General features: G+C 42.2%; 1 long non-coding RNA gene across 1 annotated transcript; it reads left to right on the forward strand.

Moving 5' to 3' along the window:
- Positions 1 to 4,481: 4,481 nt before the first annotated feature.
- On the forward strand, positions 4,482 to 17,400 carry LOC147756749 (uncharacterized). Its single transcript, XR_015324356.1, has 3 exons — positions 4,482 to 12,227; positions 13,884 to 15,551; positions 15,872 to 17,400. It is a non-coding gene; the product is annotated as an uncharacterized LOC147756749 (long non-coding RNA).
- The last annotated feature ends 1,709 nt before the right edge of the window (positions 17,401 to 19,109 follow it).

Consider the following 19,109-nt stretch of genomic DNA (forward strand, 5'->3'; position numbering starts at 1 on the left):
TAAAAGTATTCGTGATGCTACCCTAAAAAGTGTCCCTTTTTTTGCTTTGCAGGCACAAAGAGGTGGTCTAATTGCCCTTTGTCTCTTCGAAGCCCCAGGTGCCCATGGGCCTTGTATTATATACAGCTGATGCAACATTTCTTTCGTACACCGACCGCCCTATCTAATAATCATCAAATAATCGGTTGAACGACTTGTTCAGTTACTATCTCTAATTATCTACTACCTGCCCCAATACTCCACCTCTTTTTTCTCTGTTAATTTTTTTTCCCCAGTTAATATGCACGCCTCTTGAGCCTACCAACCGTTTGGACAGGACTCTACCAAAGATAGGATACGCATCGTGCGTGCCTCTAGCTTAACGGCCCGTCCGCGAACACGTCGCGTTCCAGCTAACTTCTCGAGCGATTGAGCAAAACCTCAAGATTCCTGAGTGTGTTTACACATCCGCCAGGTGTCGCCTCACTCGGTGGATCGCTGTCAAGGATAACAGACGCAAGGGACCTGAGCACCTCGGTGAGGTATGGCGCCAGTATCCAAACGGATCACTTGGTGACTGCGGAGAGTTGCAGCGGTCCATGGACTCGAGTCGCAAGAGTGCATGACGGGTGCAACGCTTGCTACGGGATGCCAAGCTTTATAGGGCCGTGGTAAAGCTGTCGTAAAGCTTCTGTGTCTGCCTTCCAAAAGAAGAATGCGAAGTTCTGCCTAGCGCATAGGCTACGGCAGGGTGCGAACGGTGGCATGGTAATCTTTGTGTATGTTTAAAATCGTTTTTTCCCTTCTGGTGTTCCAACATAATCATTCGCTTTCTATCGTCCTGTGACACATTTGCCGAAGAGAGCTCTGCTACTACGGCGACTGCCATCGCCGGCGCTGGCCACCGACTTGCTACCTTTACCTGAATAAAGGCCTTTCTTTCACAGCCACTGGCATCGTTCCCTCTCGGTTCCCCTGCTAAACAATCGGTTAGGCGTTTGTTCGCTCTTACTCGTCGCACGTACGCTAAAAGCACATGACATGCTTGAGCGGCTTGGCAGGACTGCCATTACACGGGCTCACTAACTGGCAGGATAAGAGGACAGGATTACTGTGGAGCTTTTTGTTACGTTTGTTCCTAGGCTCCTTTATTCCGTTATACCATCTCAGCGCCCTCCTTTTAGACGAACGCCCGGTAGCCCGCTGGCCCGTGTGTTCACTCCCTGTATGCCCTCTAGCTGGCATCTCTCTTGAAGCCCGTATATAGTCGCTTTCGACAATGGATTGCTGCGATGATCCTCACGATGCCAGCGGCATTCATACAGCAGCATATTGGGGGTTTTTCTTATTGGTGCTACGGGTTAGGAAGTCTCCCTTCGGTTGCCCCATTCTTCATAATCGGTCGGTTGTCTTGACCACGAAGAGACGACAGACGAATAGCGAGGCCGTGGATGCAGAATCGCGTAGCAACTGCAATTAGGTCCAGTTCCGGCCTATCGCCGTACAGCTCAACTCAATCTGATCAAGAAGACAACGGACAGAACCAACATCAGCAAAGACGCGACGACAGAAAAGGGAGAAACAGTTCTTAGACAGACAACAACAACAACAACGACTGTAGTGACGACGCGTCAATGGTGACCTTACATCGGGTGGTAACCCCTCCGAAGGCAACATTCGCGCCCACACGTTTTTTGTTATCCACATGGAAACCTTCGAAGGCCATCTAGATCCTCAATGACGCGATAATAATAATGTAAGAAGGGCCGTGCTATGCCTCTTCTGCCCGTCTACTCCGAGCAGCGATAGTAATGCACTCCCTGGCGTAGCTTTACCTGCGCGTTATTATAATTTTAATTAAGCTTGCCAAGCAGCATTAAATGACGACATAGCAAAACTTCTTGACTTTTAGGCTAACATTTATTGAGCACGGGTCCTAGTATTCCGATTGCGGCTCTGCTAGCTGCAGCCTTAATGCGAAGGGTGATTCTGCCAACTGTTCGATACTCCTTTGAGGCAGCCTTCGTCCTACAGTTTCATTTTCTGTCATTGGATTCTTCCGCTTAGACTCTGCTCCAAGTGCCGCTGAGTCCTGCTTTCTGGCAGTTGCTATTTTCTACTTGCTGCTCCAGTGACACAGCAAAAAGGTGGATTCTTTTACTTGGGCCGAGTCTTTTCCGCCATTGGCGATCGCTCCGCCACCGTTCAGGTCATAGTGCAACAAGTAACAGAACTCTTTTCAGCGGCGACTGCAACAAAAATGACAGCAACCGCTTCGACTGGCTGGTGAATAACGAATGCCAGACAGCAAGTAGCAGGCGTCGGCTCCGCCCGTGCCGGCTAGAAGCTCTAGAAACGGCAACCAAAAGAGGAAACCTTAGGGCCGTGACAATCGGGGCTAACTGAGCTAAAAGACAGATATCCAAAAAAGAATTTATGTGTTCTAGTCAGATTTAAGGCCGCGCTGGTAACGCGACTAAATGGTAAAGTCTTTTATCGACGTTTGACACCTAGTATGGTATTGATGCTAACTGACGCACTTAACCGGGTGTTGTCTGTTAGATCGCCAGGATGGCTACGGGCTTGTTGGTGGGTCTGCCGGTCAGCCGCCAACGATAGCATGGCCGCATAAATGGGGCATACCGTACATTCTTTGCCCCACAGATACATTTCCCATTCTACTATTCCCTAGCGGTCGCCTTTGGTTCCGCTCTTCAACCGCCTATCGTTAGCACAGGCTCGGATAACGGTTTCGATAGTTAAGAGTACTATTTCAGTAGTAGCCAGCAGGGAAATGGCAGTATCAAAATATACAAGTTCACTTGTGATATGTACAAGTTGACGGCAATACACTAATCCCGAATTTAGCTATTCAGTCTTGCCTGCCGGCTCTCCTACCTGCCACTGGTCTAGGTCATCCTTCTCAACCCAACTAAAGCCCAAGGCGGGCAAGAAAGCCCAACATTTCCTCGAATACGACATTACTATACTTGTCTATACAGCGGTCTTCTGTTTGTTTACCTGCCCTGTGACGATACGAATCGTATAATGGACGAGTGGTGAGCAAACGTCAAAAAATTGGTTAGCAGCTCTCTCAGAAGTTATGGGCTTAAATGGACTGATGAAACCTGCGTTTCCAAGATGGCGTTAACGGGAGAGCTTAAATCGATACGGAGAAGAGTTCATAAAAAGTTCCGCACAGATGGGCATATCAATATCTGCAGCTCAAGCATCAGGGTGCAACTTTGTGTGTGTCTGGCAAAAAGATTGAATAGCAACGGCTTGGAATCGATATACTACTTAGAACTAAAATGGGGCAACGGTAGTTATGACTACTATTTCAGTAGGTTCGGCCAAGTTGGGTCGAACAAGTAAACCATAGAACACGTGGAAAACGTCTTCTGAAAACCAGATCATTTCTGGTCAAAGTTCATCAAAAGTCATCAGTTCTGAAAAGGAGCAAATGTCGATTTCCACAATATCAGACAGGAAGAAGAGCAAAACATGTTAACGGAAAAAGTTTTCGACAATCCATCTGCATCGGGTTTAGCGTTTTGCGTCGCGCGAACTGCCAGTGTTATTTCTAATGTGTGCGTGTGTGTATCTCTATGTATATAGGTTCTGATGTCGAAATAGGTTTCTGATAAAAAACGCGAAAATGTTACAGGGAAGAGGAATCGCCGTTCATTGGTCGATACCCTTTCGCAGATGTTTTGCGCTCAATTTTATCAATGTATAGCTGTAACAATTGTGCGGAAAGCATTTATCATCGGTATCTGTGTGTGACTGATCCAGTTTCTGGGTCAGCAAAATGTTGAATATTTTGTGATCTCACGCATGAACTTTCATGGCAACCAAAAAAAGACAGGTGCTCATATCGAAAAAAACATAATTTTGTTTTAAATGTGCATGATCAGTTTGTTTAGTAATGCACTGAAATTGAACATTACACTTGACAGCTCTTAGAATTTCCCTGTCACCTATAGAACGAGCCGATAACGTCCAAAAATACCTCAATTTTTACCCTCGTAGCTAATAATATAGTCCTGTAAGGTCTAGACGGATGCAGGCAGTTGTTGACATAATCAATATGCACTGACAAAAGCAAGACTTACAACTCACACATCTTCTCGAAATAAGTTCATATTGGGTTTACCTCTAACAGAAGGATTTATCCGATGACTAATGTTTGAAGCCCATCAAACATGGTAGATACGCGTAAGTACCCTGGACGAACACCTCTGGTCAGCATGTTTCCGCATAACCTAAATCGGTACTTAATTTTGGAGTACTGAGACTAGACCATAATTTTTAGTATTTTATAAAACGATAAAACTCAAACGAAAGCAGCGTTAGACTCTTTTCGCTACAGGAACTAGTAGATTCTACATATATATATATATATATATATATATATATATATTTGTAGGATTCTTGCGCAAAAGACGCTTTCGGGACGCCACCAGCTACTGCGAATTTGAACTTTTAGCATCTTGTTATAACTTTAACCATGGTACGGGAAAGGGGCTCCATATCGTGTTCAATCACCTGTGGAACGATCATTTAACATTTTTTAATATCAGGGCGTAGTAACAATAACATCACATTCATTCATTCATAAAGGCTAGCTTTCGGAATAGAAGAAAATCAGGCCAAAACTTACTTTTAGCCTACCGCTCTTATTTAAGGTATCCCAATTATTTTTTTTTAGGTATATGCGTATCATTCTTTAAGGCTTTCGTTTCGCCTAGTTCATCGAGTATTTTTTCTACAACGAACAAGTCCTTCTTTCATACAACCTGCTCATAAACCAACTATATAGCTATATAAAAGCTGTATCCTCAGACGGGCGTATCAGTTAATACACCAAATGTCTTGCATACGTGGATTCTTACAATGTATTGCTGCTATAGTGTCTGCTTACGAGGTTAGGGTGACCTAAGCCATAACTAGTTAGTAAAAAAAAAAACAATATCATTACGTTTAGTTCATGTGAGCGTGTTATTTAATACGCATTCATTTATACATGTGGCTGGCTTCTCACAGTTTATACAGGTCTTGTTTATTTTGTTCTGGTTTTTCAAACTGTTTGTATTTTCCTGCACTGTGTGTGAGCTTTTATAACCGGGGCGTAATGGAGGTCGTTAACTGACGAAATCTTGCGAATCTAAAGTATTCATTAAGCTAATGTATATATGATGTTGCCTAGAAACGCGTGCTATTTAAATAATGTAAAACAGCTTTTTTTTAAAGCTAAAGAGAGATAGGCAAAGGCTGTGAGGCGGCGATTTATTTACATTGAATGGGAATAAGCGCAATTCTCTTGTTGGGCAGCAACTCTAGAAACTTTTTAGCCCATATAGATCGTCAATTTGATATAGTTGTTATTATGATAGAAACGGCGACTTTCTATATGAATTCTAGATTCCTTCATTAGTATCTTTTAATTCATTCAAAGGACACGAAGTTTATGTAAATGTGCGAAATCACTAACTTACTTGAAAGCCTTTAGATTACCTATTTTGCAGAGCATGGCCTATAAATTCTGAAGCCTAGAAAACCACTGGGGCAGTAACATTAAGCCTGACCTACACGCTTGATTCAATTTCGTACAGGTCAACGTCAAATACATTTAGCATAACCAGCAGATTAGTAAAACGGTATCGGCATGCGAATGGATTATTCCTCAGGTTGTCTGAATCGTTCGAAAATTCTCCATATGTCAATTTGTAGCTTAAGTACGTTACATTACATATGACAATCAGTGTCAATCAACTTTAATATTCGAAATAGCACTGTTGGTACTAATACGCGAAAAATTGCAAAGGGAGTCTTCAACGGAGAGCGACAATCTGCGAACGAAGCCGTCATTGTTCTGAGTTCCGTCATTGACTGAAAATTTACCAACGATCACTATAAAAGCCTAGCATTGTTTTTTTCCGCCATTCAGTTCCGAGACACAAAATAGCCTCGTCGATTCGTATACCGTTGACTTTCTATAAACGATGTTGCGTTACGCTACACAATGTGCTGTCATCAGACTGGAACCCTTTTTTTTCGTCGAAGAAAACTTTACGTCTGTATACGTTGATATTAGACCGTGGTACTCGAAGCAGAAAATTGCAATCAACGTAGGCGGCCCTGGTTTTTGATACAACAGAACGTAGTTTCAGATATTCTTCGTGGTACAAAACCAAATAACTGCTTTGGCGTGTGTAAGATAGACTTTTCTAATCTAAGCGATACAGATCATGATTGCATCACGTGCAATCTACAGTGCAATAACATGTAGTGGTATAGTGGAACTTACTGGTACTTCGAATTCTCCCAGCAATTGGAAGCTCGTGCCGTCATGAATGGCGGAACGGAAACAGTTGATTTTGCTATTTTTCGTGGTAAAATCTCTATGAACGTTTCTGGACGAAGTGTGACTAGCGACTTCGCCTTGCATGCTACGCATATAGATCACTGCAATATTCTTTAGATTGACACATTGTAGATATAATTAATATATGGGTTCTAGCAAATTAGCGGTCTCTAAAGTTTAACAATAGTTGTTATCTTTTTGTTCTCGGGTAAGAATACTGATTTTTTTTACTAGAAATTGGGCTGCTTCATATTACTGTCGTTATGGTTTCTATAGCATTGGGTTGCCGAAAGAGTATTCGCCGTTTTCAAGCAGACACTAAAGCAAGTATTTCTTACATTTCAAAATAGCACAGTAATATACAATATGCATCAATGTGGTTAATGATCTTCAGCCATTCTTCAGAAAGCACCATAATCTCGTCACTGTTTCTTGCGTTTCTGGGCGAAAAATTAAAAACCCCTTCTATTAAAACTAAGTTAACATTGTTCTTGGCGGTGTTCTGCGGAGAGCGAAACACGATAGTACGATGGTGCAGGATCCGGTATTATATCGCAAACGCATCCGAGTTCTCTCAATTTTTGCTTGGTCTCTGAGGATGTGCGCGATCTGGCATCGCTAGGAGGTGGAATGTTTTTATGTCCATTAGTTCCTTTTTCTATAGAATAGCTTGTTGTTATCTTGCTGGCTGTTGATAGCAGAGGTCCGAATCAATCGTTTTGCCAGACGAAAGCAACTTGTATTTCCTATCCAACCGTACCAAACGTGTAGCATCACCTCTTTGACGCCAATCCGGACTTCGCCGCAGACTGTGAATCACATTATTTTTTATTTCCACATGATTGTCGTATATACTCCACGTTTTATCACCCGTAATTGATCACTTTAAAAATGGTTCGATTCCGTTGGCCTCAGTAGGGTTCTGTAGATGGAAATATGATTAAATAAATTCCTTTGCATCAATTCGTGTGGAGCCTAAACATCGATTTTTTTTATAGCCAGCTTATTTATCGCAGTTTGAAACTAATTTAGTTCTTTGGCTATATCATGGCCTTGCTCAACTCTTGCAATATATCCGTCAACGTCTTCCGTAGTTAATCGACCAGTACGAGAGGCATCTTTCACAACAAAATTCTCAGAACGAAAACGACATAATAATCCTTGGGCTGTTCCTTCCGCCCGATTATAAACAGCACAAATGTTTATAGTGCCTTCACCGTAATAAATTGTAAAATATAGCAGACTTCATCAAGCGGAAATTTCATTCAACACCTCGTCTGAAGTCTGAGTAAAGGCATTCGAGCTGTTTTAGTACATCTATTACTACTAAATCTCAGTCTTCGGATGACACCAATGCCGATCATTCTTACCTGATGCGTAGTGATTTGTAGTGGCCAAGTCTACGAAAGGTCACTTAATTTCAGATACCAAAATTTCATCCAATAAACAACTGTCTGAAACGGTGCTGAATATAATGTCAGGATCCGCTGGAAATAACCGTTCCCCCCCCACCAGCAAACGGTTATTTCCAGCAGATTCTCGCTAGCTAGGGGATTAATACAAACGATCTGGAGAGATCAAATGGCAGAAAAGATAATGACGTCATCACTGGGTTTCCTATTATTTTTCGGTTTTGTATTGAAAAATCCTTTTTTTTTTTTTAGATTGGCTGTTGATCAGTAGGACCCAGAGGTGGTCTAGGTTTGAGTATGAGCATGGATTGGCTTCCCATTCTTAGTGCGTGAACAAAATAAATTGCCTTAGTGGCTTTTGTTGCATTAGTGATTGATAATCTTTCCTGTAGCTAAAGAATAAAGTAGCACCGCGTACGTGTTGGATATAAAGGCTGGATCAAAGGCTATATAAAAAAAGACTACCTTCTTAGAAGGGGTATTAATATGTCACTTCGAATCAAGGGTAAATTCTTGTAACTGAGGTTGTCTCGCCTTCATATTTGCGGTATCACTGTAATAATTGTTGAAAATGCATAATACGCACGAGCAAGCTTCCGTGAGCCATAGCGAACAAACTCATAGATATTTGAAAAACATCAATTGCATTACAAAAGAATGCGCCCTTTAAAAACAAACCTGCCCTAGTTCAACCACTTATGTACTATCAATAGTGATCCTACAGGCCATAATCTAAATTTTTACATAAAAATTATTTATTCTTTAACAGAATAAAAGCTATTGCTATTCTTTAGCAGAATAAAAAGTGAGCGAAGACGCGTGTGTAAAATGGTGTGCTTAGTATATAGAAAATAGGACACAGACTTATAACGAAAAGCTTATCGCTTTCATCCGGTCACCTAGTCCTTGGATCACGACGTTTGATATTGTTAATGATAGCCTTTCAGTTCGGTCACACGAAAGGGGAGGGCTAATACTGGGAAAGATGTGTCAGGCACATCGATTTTACGCACCCGTGAACCATTTACCCCTAAGTTACTTATCGGAAAGTAAATGCGTATGGCGATGTATGAATCTAATATTTTATTCGAAGTAGACCATAGCCCCCGTTCGTAAGAGACTAGAGTAATTCGTATGTACAGTTTGGAAAATCATCAGTATCCAGGAGAAGCGACTCGTTCTATTGCTCCGTGATCAAGTGGTAGTCCACAGTCATCTCGTAAATGTAATAGGCGGTGCTAGAAACGGAAAAACTTTCGCCTCAACTTTCGCTTGAGAGAACTGTTTTACAAACATTTATGCAACAGAACGCGATACGAATTTTAAAAGCTAGAAATGCGAGTTCATAACATTACATTTTGTAAACTTATCCTGTACTAGTTCTTACGAACAGGAAACAATCAAAGATTTACATCATATAAACAACTATCTAGATATAAATCATCCAACTCACTTGCGCATAAGGAAACCTATAGGCAAATTCTTATTTCTAAACATTTTGTTCGTTGTGTGTAGCGTGAGTCAGCGCATCTCTAACATTCGTCCTTTTCTTGCGTGAACAATACTCTCTTACGAAGTGGAAAAGGACAATTCCTTCTAAAGGCCTAATGAATGATGAGCGGTCTTGAGCAAAATTCTGCCACGTCTGGTTCAATAGTCGAAACGTCTCTCGCTGCGAATAAAAATCCATAGACTTTGATTCGGCGTTTACTATAACGCCACCGTACGTAGAAACAAATCTCTAGGTGACTGGCTTCCTAAACGACAAGACCGAAAGCTGATTCCGTGCATCGAATGGAACACAGGGGAAAGGTGGTTGTAAACATTATGTTCACAGATCTGTGATTGCGAATGTTATTGTCCACTTTCTTTTCTGCGAAGGTTAGCGAAAGCGAAAAAACATGTTCACTGCGCGCCCAAAAAAGTTCGTCCAGCGTTAGGTCCTTCATCGTCGTCGACAAAACTATTACACTGGGAAGTGTATTTCGGACATAAAGCCATGCGATAACGATTGGACGACGTGACTTGCGTTCGTCGTTGAAGACTTAACGTTCAGCGAAGCATCTATTGCATTCGTGCGGACTCAAATCGGCGGCGTCGGCCAAGAGAGAGAGAGAGAGAGGGAGAGAAAGAGTCCAGTGGCAACAAATAAACGGGACGACAAGTATGGAAAAATGCATATTGCCGAGAAATGAGCTATGGTCCGTAAGATGCAACTTTTTTTACTGCGCAAAGTATGGAGTTCCTTGTGTTTCTACAGTTCTAAAGTTCTGTGTGTTTGTGCGTGTTTCAAGCCGGTCTTGCGTGCTGCATGTGGGGTCGAAGGCCACACGAAGCTGTCAAGTGAGAGTCATGAGGCGAAACGTTAGGCTGTGACGCCTGTTCTCGGCTAGCTAAAATCAGTTGGTTTATGTTTCCTATCGGACGTCAACCATAAATAGATTGTAACGAGTGCTATGTTTCTCGTTATAAGTTTACATCAGGTTTCTGCAGCTTTAAAGATGGCTTATTTTTATCCTTTGTTACATCAGTATGTATGTGGTACACGCTGCATGTTTGAAGCCGAATGATGTCAAGGATCCGGGTTACAGGTGTCCATTTGAGGGTGTCTTAATAATACCTCTTTCTATCCAACAACTGCTTTCGATTTCGAATACATACGGAAGTGAGTGCTATTTATTATTATTATTATCATTATAGCTTTTCTCATTGATGAGTTGTCTTCGAGGTACACCGCAAGATCATTTGAGTTTTGTTACAGTTGAGTTAATTAGGTTGACAACTGAAGTCTTAATATTATGTATTAGAGAAAACACTGCCGTGTATTGCAGAGAACAAAGCCTGTTTATATCAGCTACGTTCCCTTTCGTTACGAATAACAGCCTAGCTACTGTGAGTATGTAACTGTAGAACATACATTTTTAATTGTCAAACAATGTATGTCCTTAACGTCGTGTAAACCACAGAGGAAAGGACTATTGGACAAAACGATGTTTTTGTAGGATATCCCTCGCCGAGTAGATTCTAGTCAATCCAGGCTCAACGGGTGATTCTAAAAGCAAGCCGACTCACGGCCCCGTCGGTTGGATGGATAGCGTGGCTGTGAGCCAGGTCTGGGCATTCAAGTAGCCAAGGGCACGACTCAGCCCAGAACTTGCTTTTCCTTCGTCCCAGACATTCTTTCTAAATCAGCCTTGCATCTTCGAGTGTCAGCATAATAGTATATATATTTGATGAAGCGCTCACTTGTATGGGCCGATAAGATTTAAAGGTAGTCAAGGCTTCATTGCCGAAGTCGTTTTTAGTTAAATGCGGTATAACTTAATATCGATTTTTATAACAAGGAAATATTATGTAGGCGACTATAGCTGGCTGAAAAACTGGTCTTGTATATTGAGATTGTTATATACGGCCTGACGTTATTACATAAGCAAACAGGGGTCAGGTCTGTTTTCCTACGAAAACTCGCATAACACGTTTAAGTGCCAGCAGCTGGAGTGCTATATCAAAACCACCCTAGCCAACCATCCAACATCGTAGAAACACCTTTCTAGCTATTATTATTATTAAGTGATATATAAAATAATACCTGAGACTACAATTTTGTGTAATTACTTCATTCGAGATAAAGTTTGTCACAAAGATATTCAGTCGACGATTTCGAGCCGTAGACATGACGCCTTCTTGGTTTGATTTTGGCTTGAATACTCCTAAACATGTCTAATTTTTCTCTTATCTCTGCTATTAGATAATATTAAAACAATGTTTAATAATGACCCTTATTAATGTATAGTTATTATAGTCATCATAATACAGGTCATTGCCACTTGAATTTTTCGAAAGGCACTTCTTGAAGCACGGCTTGCTCTGACCAAACAAAAGCAAGTGCCTACAGCCAAGTCGGCCTTATGGTCATCTTGTATTGTACAGACGTATAGGAATGCTTTACACAAACAAATCAGTCGCATGGAGGATGTTAACTTCTAACAATAGATCGTGTTCTTCCAGCCATTCGACATGTCGTTCTTTTTCGTTTTCTTGCTGCTGCAGCTGCTTCTTTTTCAATGGGTACAAGACGCTGTTGAAAAGCGGTAATTATGCTGTTTAATGATGTATTATAAAACAGAACAGGGCACACGAGCTTCGATTGACAACTGATCGCTACGCCATAGTCTGTTTTTTTTCCCGCTCTTAATCCTTCTCTGCGAAAGTCCACCTTCATGCCATACATAGTACGTGTTCGTAGGTAAGCGTGATGCTTCTGCATACGTTACACGCTACAACGTAGGTAACAACTACACTTCGACTAGCTGTAGTACGGTGTGGTCAGAGTGCGCGTGCGTCACTAATGCAAATCTATTGGCGTTGCGACGCCTTTTTGCTCGTCTGCGGCAATGCGATGAAGCGGAGCAAATGCGTGGATTACGTAGAAGGATGAGGGTGGCAAAAAACCTTTTGGGTCCGGAAAGGTCGGTTCATAACGTAAACGCGATTCGGTATAGTCGAGTATTTGTCTAATGTTGCTGCAGTTCCTCGCCGGGTTTAGCCTAATGCATGAAATTTGGAGTTAGAAGAAAAAGGACGCGGTGAATAAAGATAAGAGAGTTACCAAAGGTATTCGAACCGAGTACTCGTTCGGTGGGCAACTAAACTACGATACGCAAAAATATTCCTTACAACTTGTACTTCTCTTAGGCATGTATCTTCTTATATATATATATATATATATATATATACACACACCTTTGTTGCTCTAGGACCACTGCTATTATCGGCTTGCTGCAATGGGCGGCAATTTTATCCTACTGTTACGCTTACTTCTCCACATCCCTAATGCAGATCGTCGTCGCTCGTCCACAGGCCGTTTCGACGTCGTATATTGTTACCGCCGATCGGCCACCATCGATCGGTCCTGCCATTGTTACTGTGTCAAACTAATAACATGTGTATATTCGTATCAAAGCCATACTTGGCCACTGGTTTTCTCGTAAATTGTTGAGATGCACTAATATTATTAGGATACATAATAAGGACCGTTAGGGATATACAAATGGTATGATATCGTAAGGCTATTTAGTGTGTTATATGACGTGTATATATATTAGTATTCTCACATAAACATGAGTGAGCCTCATATAGATACATAAGTGTGTATCCATCCGTGTGCTAATTATACCTTTAAACATCTTTGTCTTGTAGGTGTTTTTGAAAATTAATATTGTTATTATATGTGAATCTTCTGCAATCCATTTCGCTCAAGTTCAACGATTTTGGTTAAATGATTTCTTTCTTATCTTTAGCGAGCTCTTCTCGTCTTTCGTGTCCAATAGGCAACCCATTTTTTAAACACTTTTCTATTCAACATCTCTGAGGATGTTGTTAAATTCCGAAGTCTAGCTCCTTGATTGTATCAGTAACTCATTCTGTGCTTCGTAAGGACCGCAGTTCTCATCGAGAAAAACGTCTTTCTCAAATGTTCCTTAAAGGTAGTAACAGCTCATTTAGATACTCTATTTTGATCAGGATGGTGTAATGCAGACTATTTGTGTTATTTGTGTCGCTTGTATTATTGCTGAATTTGTCGGCTGACAAATTGTGTACCATTATCGAGTACTGGCGGCCGGGCTATCTGGGTCCCGCAAAGATATCTGCGAGATAGCGCATTTCTTTGTAAGCTATTATTTAGTTTGTGGTAAACAAACGTTCTATCGTTCGGGGAGCCAAATGCTTGTTTCTTTTTTTTTTAATTTTTTCTCTACTAAACGTCAATGGTTTTATGCCATTAAAAAACTCTCTCATTAGTGAATATTATATTAATCATAGTGAAACCATGGTTCCTTGAAGCAACAGTTCGAAAACAATGTCGAATATAAGGTTTAACACATTTCAGTGATGACATTATTAAAGGCCAGTTTATCAGTAAGCCTTATTAGTTCAGAGCTCTTTCTGGGCGTAGGAGCTCATCGTAAATTTGTCTTAATACTACAACCCAGTTGACATTCCTTCTTTCATAAAATCGTTCGTGCTGCATATTATATTTATGTACACGTGTCTGTGTGTAACTATTAACTTATAGTGCCCAGCGCACTCGTTCTCACTCTCGTTCGTTATTCTTTTTGTATTAGGTTTTCACCGAACACATGAAGATCCCCTCAAATGGCCCTCGAAATAACAGTAGCAATACTGGTTTCGTCAGGTAGCAGACATTCGGAGACAATCAGGTGACATATTTCGCTTTTTCGTTTGTTATCCGTTTGCTATATCTTTGGCCGAGTACCACTTTTGTCGTCGGCGTTACCTGCACTTGTTCGGCCAGGCGTCTGTGGGCCGCTGCCGGTCCGCTGGTCAAAAGAATCCGAAGGAGGACTTTGTGTTTCGTGAGGTAGAAAATACTTATCGGTCCAGCTAGATAGACTCAAGAAGTGACTGCGGCGGTACGGCACTCAAACGAGGTCGCCAGCCGAATCTTGCCAAAGCCGCTTTGACAGAGAGCAGACCCAAGGTGCACTGCAGGAAATCTGCAACGCCGATGCGAGCGGAACAGAAAGACATCCCCAGCCTTTTTACACTATCACGGGTTCACACACACGCGCACGGGCACGCATTGGCTCTACAGTCGCCCATGCCGTCGCTCGTCTATTACCTGCGCTGTCATTGCCGCTACTACTGGTTCCAGCGTTACAGTCGGCGACCGGTGTAATCTCATAAATCAGCCCTGTCGCTGTCTGATTCATCGTCTGCTAGCATTTACTTCTCTTCCCCGATATGTCCACGCTGTCTCTCCTACAAATTCGCACAAGCGAAAAAGCGATAAAGAAACGAAAAACTACTGCTACCAACCTTGGCTTCGTCTTTCTTGGTTTTTCTCATTTTCTCTTCCGCTGGCTGCCGGAATGAAATCCAACTCTGGATGTCCCACCCTGTTTCAACTAGGTATTTGCTTTTTTACGTTGACAGGCACACGACAACAACAACAACAACAATGACGACAATAACAACAGTCATAACGGACGGGGTCGAAAAAGCAGACTAACGCAAAATGATGTTACCAGCTTCCCTTAAAGAAGGGATACACCAAGGCGAAATCGTGGAGCAAAGGAAGAAGACGGCTGGGTCGGTTCACTTCAGTTTAGCCGGGAACTAGCCAGAAAGGGAAGGAGGAATTAGCAGTCGGTGTATACCAAGAGTAAGACTCGCTGCCGTTGCTACTGCAGGTTTCATTGTTGAGCCGACAGAAAGTCAGCCATGACAGCGGCGAAGATGAAGGGCGTTGAAAAAAGACAAAGTATTCCAACTAGTGACTGGTGGTGATCCAGAGACGAAGCAACAGAGGGCTGTACCGACCGTGGCGGCCATAACAAAAGTGAGCGGTACCATGTTATAAGCTTTGCGGCTCTGAGTCAGAAAATCGGGCAAAAAGACAGAGATGCCGCTCATGAATACCCTTCGATCCTCCCCTGGACACTTGACACTCTTAACACCTTACCACCGCTGTTGTCGACATCGTTTGCAATGGCTGGTTGAGCAGGAGCACATACGTGTTGGGAGAACAACCTTCGAGCCCTGATAGGTTATTACAGAGTTCCTCTGTGGTCCTACAATCCATAGCAGGGGTATTCCTTGTTCACGCAGACAATCGTGTCGACTGGGACCTGGTACTGTATTCATTGCTATTTCCACTGCTACAGCTGAGAATGGTCGCATACGAGAAAGAAGATGTAACTAGGTGCGAAGCTCTACTAGAGACTTGTCCAGGCCCCAGCGGAGGAAAAGAGAAATACCGAAGCAGAAAGGTATGGCAACAATTTTTCAGGGTCTAGCGTATATATCACATACCGGGCTTCGCTAGTCTAACGGTAATACCGAACCAGATTTTCAGTTCTGCCCAGATCATGCCTGACTGACAAAAGTAAAAAGTGACTCAAACCCTCATGAGCTAACCTCTAGCCTGGCCTAGACCGGTCCAGTTCAAGATAGCGCGCTCTACCAATATCCTGCTGGGAATATAAAGAGCCCCGTCCATACTTCGCACGTTTATTCGACAGCTCCAGTATAGTTTCACCTTTTAATCTGTTGTTTTCTGACTATTACCTATTGTTTCTCCCTTTTTTAGGCTCGCTGGGTAAAGTACATCCGTCTGCACACCGCTCTATGTAGAGGCATTTCGTGCTCGTTGTATCGGTGCTCTGCCACACAGCCTGTTGTTCGTCATCTCTGTCCTTCCCCTTCTGCCTTCAGCAAAGGCTAAGTGCTCGTCGATAAAGTAAGAACAAGGGTCGCAAAAAGCTTTACTCCTTCCGCGCGCTATTTTCTTTCCCTTCTGAAAGGTGACGGCAGTGGTTATAAGGGGGCAAGCAGACCCGAAGGCGGCCGTCCGGTCATCCTCTTGCCACCAGAAAGAGTCACCCAATGGCCGAAAAGAAAGAAGTAATCCTTTTAGTAACTGTTTCGAGAATTGGCTCCGCCTCTATCTGGTAGCAGTTTCTTGCGTATATATCTTGCTCACGAATGAGTCCTGTAGCAACAGCAGAAGAAGGCTTGACAGCCGCACTAGTCGGCCGCATGATAGGTACAATGTTTTACATTGTTAGATAGAACAAAGAAAAGATAGAATTACTCCCTACTTCATTGCAATATCACTAGCTTTGTCACTGGTGTTCTGCTCGTTGTACGCAGCAATTATTCCTTTTCTATTGTTGGTGAGCGAGGACGGAGCTAATTTCCCATATTCCATTGTGAAAACCACCCAGCCTCTTAGCGCGCATCCAATCCCTAACGGTGCCCCCGCCTAGATGGATCATGACATTCAAAGATCGATAAAATGCTGCTTTCTTCGCCTCGTTTAGGTGGCAAAAGGATTGTAATTATATTTCATTCAATCTTTATGGTACAATGTGTAAATTGCTAGGTTTTTAGGCAACATTTTCTTTCGCTGTATACAAATATTTGATGTTTGTGATAGCTCTTATCAAACACTGTTGTATTGAAGAATAAATTCAAGAATAACGACGACTAATCAAAAAAAAAAGTGACTCGTTATATAATACATAATAAGGGGCTCCTCGCGCGAAAAATGCCCATTTTTAGTACATATATGGCTCGTTTTATTGTGGCTGCATGCCTTATGGCATGTGATCTTTATTTCATTGCAGGCAAACGGCTAATATTGATGAAGAGCGCCTAAAGCTATAAAAAATATATGTGTGTTTCCGACCAAGTATTGAGTTGTCCAGCGCTATTTAGCGGATTGAAAACTAAGAGCAACTTGTAAACCGTTCACTATTAACAGAGGAAATTTGACATGAAATACTTGGCTAATTAGGATTATAAATTGAGTAGGTGTCATCAAAGGAAAATGAGTTTAGGGGCAGAGATGTAGTACAATACAAATTTTTAGTCTCCATAATCGCAGACTGATAATAAACGGTTAACGAGAGCATGTCTATCATATTTGTTAGCAACAAAGAGAATTTTGAACGTGGTGACGTGACGATTGGAGCGGCTGATGACGGCAGTCAGCGGGGAAAATGTTTTATACGAAAGTATAGCTACACTTTTTTCATCCTGCAAACGAGTAAAACACGGCGCATGCTGTATCTTTTCTTGCCAGAGAACAATCCGTTCAAAATAAAAAGGCTATTCACAGAAACTCTGCAGTCCTTGCTAAGCATTGTCTTCAGGGCATCGTCCTGGATAATTTGAGCCTTACACGATATTATTAGACAATCGCCTTCTCAAAACCGGAAATGCATAACACAGTATTAGCAGCAGCAACAACGCATTGTAACGTGGGGTAACATTTTTCCTGGGTCTCCTCACTGCCGCAGTAATAGCATAGCACTCGGGCGGCTGAACTGTCAAGTAAATCTACTATTTTGTTATCACTTAAAGCTGTTTGAACCACTAAACTGGGTCCCATCATGTATAAGGCGTTGTAGATCAATGACTCTCTGAGGCCAGTCTTATTGGCAACATCAAACGTTTTAAAAGTTTGGTTAGCCTTGTCCACGTGCTCAACAGCAATCCGTATATCACTAGCACCCTTGTGCCAACGAACATGTAGTGTTATGTGTATAAGCAATGGTTTTGAACATGGCATTCGCTTATATTTTGCGAGATGGAGCTAAAAATCGGCATTCAGTCATTAAGCTTCTGTTCGTTAATCGTCAGAACGCTGCCGGAATCCATTGAAGATCAGTAGGACCACTGGCCAAGAAACCCTTGAGTGAGATAGGAGTCCCCTAGAGCAATCATTTTAAGAATGGAAATTGGTAACTTTAAGAGGAAGGACAGCGAAGGAGACTACGTTCTAGAACCTCAAACCGAAGAACAAATTGCTATGATCAAGAACGCCTTTGAGCAAGGTAAGGCCTGGACGATGCGGTTCCTCTTTGTTTATTATATATTTTACCGAGGCATGTATTATGAAATTGTAACGAAAACGTTGAAAAGGAAGAAAGGCAAAAAAAAACTGGGTTCTTAACCAAGCCACCAACAACAAGAATAGGTTTACTCACTGGATTCATTTGACCAACTTATTTGTTGGTTACTCCACAAAATCCTCATAAAACTGAACATTAATGTTATATAAATGTATCTACCGTCGGAGATTCATCGTCTCTTAGGCTGGTTTGGGGATTACCCCTTGCAGCACTATCCGGCACCCATAAATATATGTGCAGCAGTCGTTGTAGCATGAATATAGTCAGTTTTATTGTATGAATGAGAAAAAACTAAGCGTTATTATGCTTTTCGGTTATATTCTAAGTCTTCAGCCTTGACGATGCGCTAGTGTAAGCACATTTAATGAACCCATTATGTGATTTTTGGCATTCAACAAATTCGATCCTTAATTACCTATTGGGACAATAAGTACATCTTCAAATAGATTAGGTGTGGAGTTTTCTTCACCAATAACTATCTTTGCAAGAGAGGCAGTAACCGCCTGATTAAAAAAGGGGTAAACTCATGCCGTCGAAGACAAAAGCTGGACTTCAATTAGACACTTTGATAGCTGTGCGCGGATAGCGAGCCACATGCGTTTCCTCAAGGGTGGCGACTACGCACGGCGCATCCTTCTCGGCAATGAGCTGCTGTGCCTGACAAATCATTCGGCTGGTCTGCCAGAAATCATTATCGCGTCGTCTCTTCTTATCGTCCATAGCGTTCCACATCTCTTTCAATAACTTGTACTCATTTGCCCTAATTGCGGTGGCCGCCGTAAAACTACCAGGTCGCACCACGATCACGGGAATATTTGAAGGCGCCAGCTTTATACGAAGGCACTTAACGAACTGCTCGAGTGTCACCTTGCTCATGCTGTACTGGCTGAAGTATGGCTACGTAGCATT

This window comes from Varroa destructor, unplaced genomic scaffold (assembly GCF_002443255.2).
Source record: "Varroa destructor unplaced genomic scaffold, Vdes_3.0 BEIS01000003.1, whole genome shotgun sequence".
Lineage (NCBI taxonomy): Eukaryota > Metazoa > Arthropoda > Arachnida > Mesostigmata > Varroidae > Varroa > Varroa destructor.